Source organism: Colletes latitarsis, unplaced genomic scaffold, assembly GCF_051014445.1.
Source record: "Colletes latitarsis isolate SP2378_abdomen unplaced genomic scaffold, iyColLati1 scaffold0013, whole genome shotgun sequence".
In the NCBI taxonomy this organism is placed as follows: Eukaryota; Metazoa; Arthropoda; class Insecta; order Hymenoptera; family Colletidae; genus Colletes; species Colletes latitarsis.
Genome location: NW_027488368.1, coordinates 7,793,560 through 7,805,151, shown reverse-complemented (window position 1 = coordinate 7,805,151; position 11,592 = coordinate 7,793,560).

Sequence of the window (11,592 nt, the reverse complement as noted above, 5' to 3'; positions counted from 1 at the left end):
TATTGATCGAAACCAGGTTTAATGGACTGTTTCAGTGTGGTACCACATTACTACGTGATCCAAACAAGAAAAAACCCAGGATCAGTTCAACAAGTATGTGAAAAACGCGAAAGTATGAGCCTGGTGAGGGCGAATCCTAGACCTATCTCAGACCTAACTTGCGTTATCCTCTAAAATATTGATCGAAACCAGGTTTAATTGACTGTCTCAGCGTGGTACCACATTACTACGTGATACAATCCAGAAATAGCCCAGGTATTTCTGGATCTAGCCATCAAGTATGAGCAATATGCGAAAGTATGACCCTGATGAGGGCAAATCCCAGACCTATCCCAGACCTAACTTGTGTTGTCCTCTAAAATATTGATCGAAACCAGTGTGAGCCTGATAAGGGCGAATCCCAGAACTATCTCAGACCTAACTTGCGTTATCCTCTAAAATATTGATCGAAACCAGGTTTAATTGAATGTTTCAGTGTGGTACCACATTACTACGTGAACCAAACCGGAAAAAACCCAGGATCCGTTCAACAAGTATGTGAAGAATGCGAAAGTATGAGTCTGATCAGTGAAAATCCCAGGCCTAACCTAGACCTAACATGCGTTATCCTCTAAAATATTGATCCAAACCAGGTTTAATGGACTGTTTCAGTGTGGTACCACATTAATATGTGTTCCAAGCCAGAAAATAACCCAGGATCTGTTCAACGAGTATGTGAAGTGTGCGAAAGTATGTGTCTGATGAGGGCAAATCCCAGTCCTATCCCAGACATAACTTGCGTTATCCTCTACAGTATTGATCGAAACCAGGTTTAATCGACTGTTTCAGTGTGGTACCACATTACTACGTGATCCAAACCAGAAAGAACCTGGGATCAGTTCAACAAGTATGTGAAAAACGCGAAAGTATGAGCCTGATGAGGGCGAATCCCAGACCTATCTCAGACCTAACTTGCGTTATCCTCGAAAATATTGATCGAAACCAGGTTTAATTGACTGTTTCAGCGTGGTACCACATTACCACGTGATACAATCCAGAAATAGCCCAGGATCTAGCCATGAAGTATGAGAAATATGCGAAAGTATGAGCCTGATGAGGGCAAATCCTAGACGTAACCCAGACCTAACATACGTTATCCTCTAAAATATTTATCAAGACCAGGTTTAATTGAATGTTTCAGTGTGATACCACATTACTACGCGAACCAAACCAGAAACAACCGAGGATCCGTTCAACAAGTATGTGAAGAATGCGAAGCTATGAGTCTGATCAGTGAAAATCTCAGGCCTAACCTAGACCTAACATGAATTATTCTCTAAAATATTGATCGAAACCAGGTTTAATGGACTGTTTCAGTGTGGTACCACACTACTACGTGATCCAATGTAGAAAAAACCCTCGATCAGGTCAACATGTATGTTAAAACTGCGAAAGTATGACCCTGATTAGGGCAAATCCCAGACCTATCCCAGACCTAACTTGCGTTGTCCTCTAACATATTGATCGAAACCAGGTTTAATGGACTGTTTCAGTGTGGTACCACACTACTACGTGATCCGAACCAGAAAAAACCCAGGATCCGTTCAACAAGTATGTGGAGAATGCGAAAGTATGAGTCTGATGAGTGAAAATCCCAGGCCTAACCTACACCTAACATGCGTTATCTTCTAAAATATTGAGCGAAACCAGGTTTAATGGACTGTTTCAGTGTAGTACCACACTACTTCGTGATCCAAACCAGAAAAAACACAGGATCTAGCCATGAAGTATGAGAAATATGCGAAAGTATGAGCCTGATGAGGGCAAATCCTAGACGTAACCCAGACCTAACATACGTTATCCTCTAAAATATTTATCAAGACCAGATTTAATTGAATGTTTCAGTGTGGTACCACATTACTACGTGAACCAAACCAGAAAAAACCCAGGATCCGTTCAACAAGTATGTGAAGAATGCGAAGCTATGAGTCTGATCAGTCAAAATCTCAGGCCTAACCTAGACCTAACATGAATTATTCTCTAAAATATTGATCGAAACCAGGTTTAATTGACTGTTTCAGTGTGGTACCACACTACTACGTGATCCAATGTAGAAAAAACCCTCGATCAGGTCAACATGTATGTTAAAACTGCGAAAGTATGACCCTGATTATGGCAAATTCCAGACCTATGCCAGACCTAACTTGCGTTATCCTCTAGAATATTGATCGAGTCCAGGTTTAATTGAATGTTTCAGTGTGGTACCACATTATTACGCGAACCAAACCGGAAACACCCCAGGATCCGTTCAAGAAGTATGTGAGGAATGCGAAAGTATGAGTCTGATCAGTGAAAATCCCAGGCCTAACCTAGACCTAACATGAATTATTCTCTAAAATATTGATCGAAACCAGGTTTAATCGACAGTTTCAGTGTGGTACCACAATACTACGTGATCCAAACCAGAAAAAAATCCAGGATCTGTTCAACGAGTATGTGAAGTGTGCGAAAGTATGAGCCTGATGAGGGCAAATCACAGACCTATCCCAGACCTAACTTGCGTTGTCCTCTAAAATATTGATCGAAACCAGGTTTAATCGACTGTTTCAGTGTGGTACCACATTACTACGTGATCCAAACAAGAAAAAACCCAGGATCAGTTCAACAAGTATGTGAAAAATGCGAAAGTATGATCCTGATGAGGGCAAATCACAGACCTATCCCAGACCTAACTTGCGTTGTCCTCTAAAATATTGATCGAAACCAGGTTTAATGGACTGTTTCAGTGTGGTACCACATTACTACGTGATCCAAACAAGAAAAAACCCAGGATCAGTTCAACAAGTATGTGAAAAACGCGAAAGTATGAGCCTGGTGAGGGCGAATCCTAGACCTATCTCAGACCTAACTTGCGTTATCCTCTAAAATATTGATCGAAACCAGGTTTAATTGACTGTCTCAGCGTGGTACCACATTACTACGTGATACAATCCAGAAATAGCCCAGGTATTTCTGGATCTAGCCATCAAGTATGAGCAATATGCGAAAGTATGACCCTGATGAGGGCAAATCCCAGACCTATCCCAGACCTAACTTGTGTTGTCCTCTAAAATATTGATCGAAACCAGTGTGAGCCTGATAAGGGCGAATCCCAGAACTATCTCAGACCTAACTTGCGTTATCCTCTAAAATATTGATCGAAACCAGGTTTAATTGACTGTTTCAGCGTGGTACCACATTACTACGTGATACAATCCAGAAATAGCCCAGGATCTAGCCATGAAGTATGAGAAATATGCGAAAGAATGAGCCTGATGGGAGCAAATCCCAGACCTATACCAGACATAACATGAATTATTCTCTAAAATATTGATCGAAACCAGGTTTAATGGACTGTTTCAGTGTGGTACCACATTACTACGTGATCCAAACCAGAAAAAATCCAGGATCTGTTCAACAAGTATGTGAATAACGCGAAAGTATGAGCCTGATGAGGGCAAATCCTAGACCTAACCCAGACCTAACATGCGATATCCTCTAAAATATTGATCGAAACCAGGTTTCATGGACTGTTTCAGTGTGGTACCACACTACTACGTGATCCAAACCAGAAAAAACCCAGGATCTGTTCAACAAGTATGTGAAAAACGCGAAAGTATGAGCCTGATGAGGGCAAATCCCAGAGCTATCCCAGACCTAACTTCCGTTATCCTCTAAAATATTGATCGAAACCAGGTTTAATTGACTGTTTCAGTGTGGTACCACATTACTACGTGATCCAAACCAGAAAAAAATCCAGGATCTAGCCATGAAGTTTGAGAAATATGCGAAAGTATGACCCTGATGAGGGCAAATCCCAGGCCTATCCCAGACCTAACTTGCGTTGTCCTCTAAAATATTGATCGAAACCAGTATGAGCCTGATGAGGGCGAATCCCAGACCTACCTCAGACCTAACTTGCGTTATCCTTAATAATATTGATCGAAACCAGGTTTAATCGACAGCTTCAGTGTGGTACCACATTACTACGTGATCCAAACCACAAGAAAATCCAGGATCTAGCCATGAAGTATGAGAAATATGCGAAAGTATGAGCCTGATGAGGGCAAATCCTAGACGTAACCCAGACCTAACATACGTTATCCTCCAAAATGTTTATCAAGACCAGGTTTAATTGAATGTTTCAGTGTGGTACCACATTATAACCCGAACCAAACCGGAAAAAACGCAGGATCCGTTCAACAAGTATGTGAAGAATGCGAAAGTATGAGTCTGATCATTGAAAATCCGAGGCCTAACCCAGACCTAACATGCGTTATCCTCAATAATATTGATCGAAACCAGGTTTAATCGACAGTTTCAGTGTGGTACCACAATACTACGTGATCCAAACCAGAAAAAAATCCAGGATCTGTTCAACGAGTATGTGAAGTGTGCGAAAGTATGAGTCTGATGAGGGCAAATCTCTGACCTATCTCGGACCTAACTTGCGTTATCCTCTAAAATATTGATCGAAACCAGGTTTAATTGACTGTTTTAGTGTGGTACCAGTTTACTACGAGATCCAAAGCAGAAAAAACTCTCGATCAGGTCAACATGCATGTTAAAACTGCGAAAGCATGAGCCTGATGAGGGCAAATCCCAGACCTATCCCAGACCTAACATGCGTTATCCTCAAAAATATTAATCGAAACCAGGTTTAGTCGACTGTTTCAGTGTGGTACCACATTACTACGTGATACAATCCAGAAATAGCCCAGGATCTAGCCATGAAGTATGAGAAATATGCGAAAGAATGAGCCTGATGGGAGCAAATCCCAGACCTATACCAGACATAACACGAATTATTCTCTAAAATATTGATCGAAACCAGGTTTAATGGACTGTTTCAGTGTGGTACCACATTACTACGTGATCCAAACCAGAAAAAATCCAGGATCTGTTCATCAAGTATGTGAATAACGCGTAAGTATGAGCCTGATGAGGGCAAATCCTAGACCTAACCCAGACCTAACATGCGATATCCTCTAAAATATTGATCGAAACCAGGTTTCATGGACTGTTTCAGTGTGGTACCACACTACTACGTGATCCAAACCAGAAAAAACCCAGGATCTGTTCAACAAGTATGTGAAAAACGCGAAAGTATGAGCCTGATGAGGGCAAATCCCAGAGCTATCCCAGACCTAACTTCCGTTATCCTCAAAAATATTAATCGAAACCAGGTTTAATTGACTGTTTCAGTGTGGTACCACATTACTACGTGATGCAATCCAGAAATAGCCCAGGATCTAGCCATGAAGTATTAGAAATATGCGAAAGTATGAGCCTGATGAGGGCAAGTCCTAGACCTTACCCTGACGTAACATGCGTTATCCTCTAAAATATTTATCAAGACCAGGTTTAATTGACCGTTTCAGTGTGGTACCATATTACTGCGTGATCCAAACCAGAAAAAAACCCAGGAGCTGTTCAACAAGTACGTAAAGAATGCGAAAGTATGTGTCTGATGAGGGCAAATCCCAGGCCTATCCTAGACCTAACATGCGTTATCTTCTAAAATATCGATCGAAACCAGGTTTAATGGATTGTTTCCGTGTGGTACCACATTACTACGTGATCCATACCAGAAAAAGCCCAGGATCTAGCCATGAAGTATGAAAAATATGCGAAAGTATGAGCCTGATGAGGGCAAATCCCAGGCCTAACCTAGACCTAATTTGCATTATCCTCTAAAATATTGATCGAAACCAGGTTTAATGGACTGTTTCAGTGTGGTACCACATTACTATGTGTTCCAAACCAGAAAAAACCCAGGATCTGTTCAAGAAGTATGTGAAAAACGCGAAAGTATGAGCCTGATGAGGGCGAATCCCAGACCTATCCCAGACATAACTTGCGTTATCCTCTAAAATATTGATCGAAACCAGGTTTAATGGACTGTTTCAGTGTGGTACCACTTTACTACGTGATCCAAAGCAGAAAAAACCCTCGATCAGGTCAACATGTATGTTAAAACTGCGTAAGTATGACCCTGATGAGGGCAAATCCCAAGCCTAACCTAGACCTAACATGCGTTATCCTCAAAAATATTGATCGAAACCAGGTTTAATCAACTGTTTCAGTGTGGTACCTCATTACAACGTGATCCAAACCAGAAAAAAACCCAGGAGCTGTTCAGCAAGTACGTAAAGAATGCGAAAGTATGTGTCTGATGAGGGCAAATCCCAGGCCTAACCTAGACCTAACATGCGTTATCTTCTAAAATATCGATCGAAACCAGGTTTAATGGACTGTTTCAGTGTGGTACCATATTACTACGTCATCCAAACCAGAAAAAGCCCAGAATCTGCCCATCAAGTATGAGAAATATGCGAAAGTATGAGCCTGATGAGAGCAAATCCCAGAACTAACCTAGACCTAACATGAATTATTCTCTAAAATATTGATCGAAACCAGGTTTAATGGACTGTCTCAGTGTGGTACCACATTACTAGGTGATCCAAGCCAGAAAAAACCCAGGATCTGTTCAACTCGAATGTGAAAAACGCGACAGCATGAGCCTGATGAGGGCAAATTCCCAGACCTATCCCAGACATAACTTGCGTTATCCTCTAAAATATTGATAGAAACCAGGTTTAATTGACAGTTTTAGTGTGGCACCACTTTACTACGTGATCCAAAGCAGAAAAAACCCTCGATGAGGTCAACATGTATGTTAAAACTGCGAAAGTATGACCCTGACGGGGGCATATCCCAGGCCTAACCTAGACCTAACATGCGTTGTCCTCTAAAATATTGATCGAAACCTGGTTTAATTGACTGTTTCAGTGCGGTACCACACTACTACGTGATCCAAACTAGAAAAAAACCGAGGATCTGTTCAACAAGTATGTGAAAAACGCGAAAGTATGAGCCTGATGAGGGCAAATCCTAGACCTATCCCAGACCTAACATGCGTTATCCTCTAAAATATTCATCGAAACCAGGTTTAATGGACTGTTTCCGTGTGGTACCACATTACTACGTGATCCGAACCAGAAAAAGCCCAGGATCTAGCCATGAAGTATGAAAAATATGCGAAAGTATGAGCCTGATGAGGGCAAATCCTAGACCTATCCCAGACCTAACATGCGTTATCCTCTAAAATATTCATCGAAACCAGGTTTAATGGGCTGTTTCAGTGTGGTACCACATTACTACGTGATCCAAACCAGAAAAAACCCCAGGATCTTGTCAACGAGTATGTGAAGTGTGCGAAAGTATGAGTCTGATGAGGGCAAATCCCAGACCTGTCCCAGACCTAACTTGCGTTATCCTCTAAAATATTGATGGAAACCAGGTTTAATTGACTGTTTCAGTGTGGTACTACATTACTACGTGATGCAATCCAGAAATAGCCCAGGATCTAGCCATGAAGTATGAGAAATATGCGAAAGTATGAGCCTGATGAGGGCAAATCCTAGACCTAACCCAGACCTAACATGCGTTATCCTCAAAGATATTGATCGAAACCAGGTTCAATGGACTGTTTCAGTGTGGTACCACATTACTACGTGATCCGAATCAGAAAAAACCCAGGATCTGTTCAACAAGTATGTGAAAAACGCGAAAGTATGAGCCTGATGAGGGCATATCCCAGACCAATCCTAGACATAACTTGCGTTATCCGCTAAAATATTGATGGAAACCAGGTTTAATTGACTGTTTCAGTGTGGTACTATATTACTACGTGATGCAATCCAGAAATAGCCCAGGATCTAGCCATGAAGTATGAGAAATATGCGGAAGTATGAGTCTGATGAGGGCTAATCCCAGGTCTCACCTAGACATAACATGCGTTATCCTCTAAAATATTGATCGAAACCAGGTTGAGTGGACTGTTTCAGTGTGGTACCACACTACTGCGTGATCCAAACCAGAAAAAACCCAGGATCTGCTCAGCAAGTATGTGAAAAATGCGAAAGTATGAGTCTGATGAGTGAAAATCCCAGACCTATCGCAGACCTAACTTGCGTTGTCCTCTAAAATATTGATGGAAACCAGGTTTAATTGACTGTTTCAGTGTGGTACTACATTACTACGTGATGCAATCCAGAAATAGCCCAGGATCTAGCCATGAATTATGAGAAATATGCGAAAGTATGACCCTGATGAGGGCAAATCCCAGGCCTAACCTAGACCTAATTTGCATTATCCTCTAAAATATTGATCGAAACCAGGTTTAATGGACTGTTTCAGTGTGGTACCACATTACTATGTGTTCCAAACCAGAAAAAACCCAGGATCTGTTCAAGATGTATGTGAAAAACGCGAAAGTATGAGCCTGATGAGGGCGAATCCCAGACCTATCCCAGACCTAAATTGCGTTATCCTCTAAAATATTGATCGAAACCAGGTTTAATGGACTGTTTCAGTGTGGTACCACTTTACTACGTGATCCAAAGCAGAAAAAACCCTCGATCAGGTCAACATGTATGTTAAAACTGCGTAAGTATGACCCTGATGAGGGCAAATCCCAAGCCTAACCTAGACCTAACATGCGTTATCCTCAAAAATATTGATCGAAACCAGGTTTAATCAACTGTTTCAGTGTGGTACCTCATTACAACGTGATCCAAACCAGAAAAAAACCCAGGAGCTGTTCAACAAGTACGTAAGGAATGCGAAAGTATGTGTCTGATGAGGGCAAATCCCAGGCCTAACCTAGACCTAACATGCGTTATCTTCTAAAATATCGATCGAAACCAGGTTTAATGGACTGTTTCAGTGTGGTACCATATTACTGCGTCATCCAAACCAGAAAAAGCCCAGAATCTGCCCATCAAGTATGAGAAATATGCGAAAGTATGAGCCTGATGAGAGCAAATCCCAGAACTAACCTAGACCTAACATGAATTATTCTCTAAAATATTGATCGAAACCAGGTTTAATGGACTGTCTCAGTGTGGAACCACATTACTAGGTGATCCAAGCCAGAAAAAACCCAGGATCTGTTCAACTCGAATGTGAAAAGCGCGACAGCATGAGCCTGATGAGGGCAAATCCCCAGACCTATCCCAGACATAACTTGCGTTATCCTCTAAAATATTGATAGAAACCAGGTTTAATTGAGTGTCTCACTGTGGTACCACATTACTACGTGTTCCAAACCAGAAAAAACCCAGGATCCGTTCATCAAGTATGTGAAGAGTGCGAAAGTATGAGTCTGATCAGTGAAAATCTCAGGCCTTACCTAGTCCTAACTTGCGTTGTCCTCTAAAATATTGATGGAAACCAGGTTTTATTGATTGTTTCAGTGTGGTCCCACATTACTACGTGATCGAAACCAGAAAAAACCCAGGATCTGTTCAAGAAGTATGTGAAAAACGCGAAAGTATGAGCCTGATGAGGGCGAATCCCAGACCTATCCCAGACCTAAATTGCGTTATCCTCTAAAATATTGATCGAAACCAGGTTTAATGGACTGTTTCAGTGTGGTACCACTTTACTACGTGATCCAAAGCAGAAAAAACCCTCGATGAGGTCAACATGTATGTTAAAACTGCGAAAGTATGACCCTGACGAGGGCATATCCCAGGCCTAACCTAGACCTAACATGCGTTATCCTCTAAGATATTGATCGAAACCAGGGTTAATCGACTGTATCAGTGTGATACTACATTACTACGTGATCCAATCTAGAAAAAGCTCAGGATCTAGCCATCAAGTATGAAAAATATGCGATAGTATGAGCCTGATGAGGGCAAATTCTAGACCTATCCCAGACCTAACATGCGTTATCCTCTAAAATATTGATCGAAACCAGGTTTAATGGACTGTTTCAGTGTGGTACCACATTACTATGTGTTCCAAACCAGAAAAAACCCAGGATCTGTTCAAGAAGTATGTGAAAAACGCGAAAGTATGAGCCTGATGAGGGCGAATCCCAGACCTATCCCAGACCGAAATTGCGTTATCCTCTAAAATATTGATCGAAACCAGGTTTAATGGACTGTTTCAGTGTGGTACCACTTTACTACGTGATCCAAAGCAGAAAAAACCCTCGATCAGGTCAACATGTATGTTAAAACTGCGAAAGTATGAGTCTGATGAGGGCAAATCCCAGGCCTAACCTAGACCTAGCATGCGTTATGCTCTAAAATATTTATCAAGACCAGGTTTAATTGAATGTTTCAGTGTGGTACCACATTACTACGTGATCCAAACCACAAAGAACACAGGAGCCGTTCAACAAGTATGAGATGAATGCGAAAATATGAGTCTGATGAGTGAAAATCCCAGACCTATCCCAGACCTAACATGCGTTATCCTCTAAAATAGTGATTGAAACCAGAGTTAATTTACTGTTTCAGTGTGGTTCTACATTACTATGTGATCCAATCCAGAAAAAGCTCAGGATCTAGCCATCAAGTATGAGAAATATGCGAAAGAATGAGCCTGATGAGAGCAAATCCCAGACCTAACCTAGAGCTAACATGTGTTATCCTCAAAAATATTGATCGAAACCAGGTTTAATGGACTGTTTCAGTGTGGTACAACATTAATACGTGATCCAATCCAGATAGAGCCCAGGATCTAGCCATGAAGTATTAGAAATATGCGAAAGTATGAGCCTGATGGGGGCAAATCCCAGGCCTAACCTACACATGACATGCGTTATCCTCTAAAATATTGATGGAAACCAGGTTTAATTGACTGTTTCAGTGTGGTACTACATTTCTACGTGATGCAATCCAGAAATAGCCCAGGATCTAGCCATGAAGTATGAGAAATATGCGAAAGTATGAGCCTGATGAGGGCAAATCCTAGACCTAACCCAGACCTAACATGCGTTATCCTCAAAGATATTGATCGAAACCAGGTTTAATGGACTGTTTCAGTGTGGTACCACATTACTACGTGATCCGGATCAGAAAAAACCCAGGATCTGTTCAACAAGTATGTGAAAAACGCGAAAGTATGAGCCTGATGAGGGCATATCCCAGACCTATCCTAGACATAACTTGCGTTATCGGCTAAAATATTGATGGAAACCAGGTTTAATTGACTGTTTCAGTGTGGTACTATATTACTACGTGATGCAATCCAGAAATAGCCCAGGATCTAGCCATGAAGTATGAGAAATATGCGAAAGTATGGGTCTGATGAGGGCAAATCCTAGACCTAGCCCAGACCTGACAAGCGTTATCCTCAAAGACATCGATCGAAACCAGGTTTAATCGACTGTTTCAGTGTGGTGCCACATTACTACGTGATCCCAACCAGAAAAAAACCCAGTATCTGTTTAACAAGTATGTGAAGTATGCGAAAGTATGAGTCTGATGAGGGCTAATCCCAGGTCTCACCTAGATATAACATGCGTTATCCTCTAAAATATTGATCGAAACCAGGTTGAGTGAACTGTTTCAGTGTGGTACCACACTACTGCGTGATCCAAACCAGAAAAAACCCAGGATCTGTTCAGCAAGTATGTGAAAAATGCGAAAGTATGAGTCTGATGAGTGAAAATCCCAGACCTATCGCAGACCTAACTTGCGTTGTCCTCTAAAATATTGATGGAGCCCAGGTTTAATTGACTGTTTCAGTGTGGTACTACATTACTACGTGATG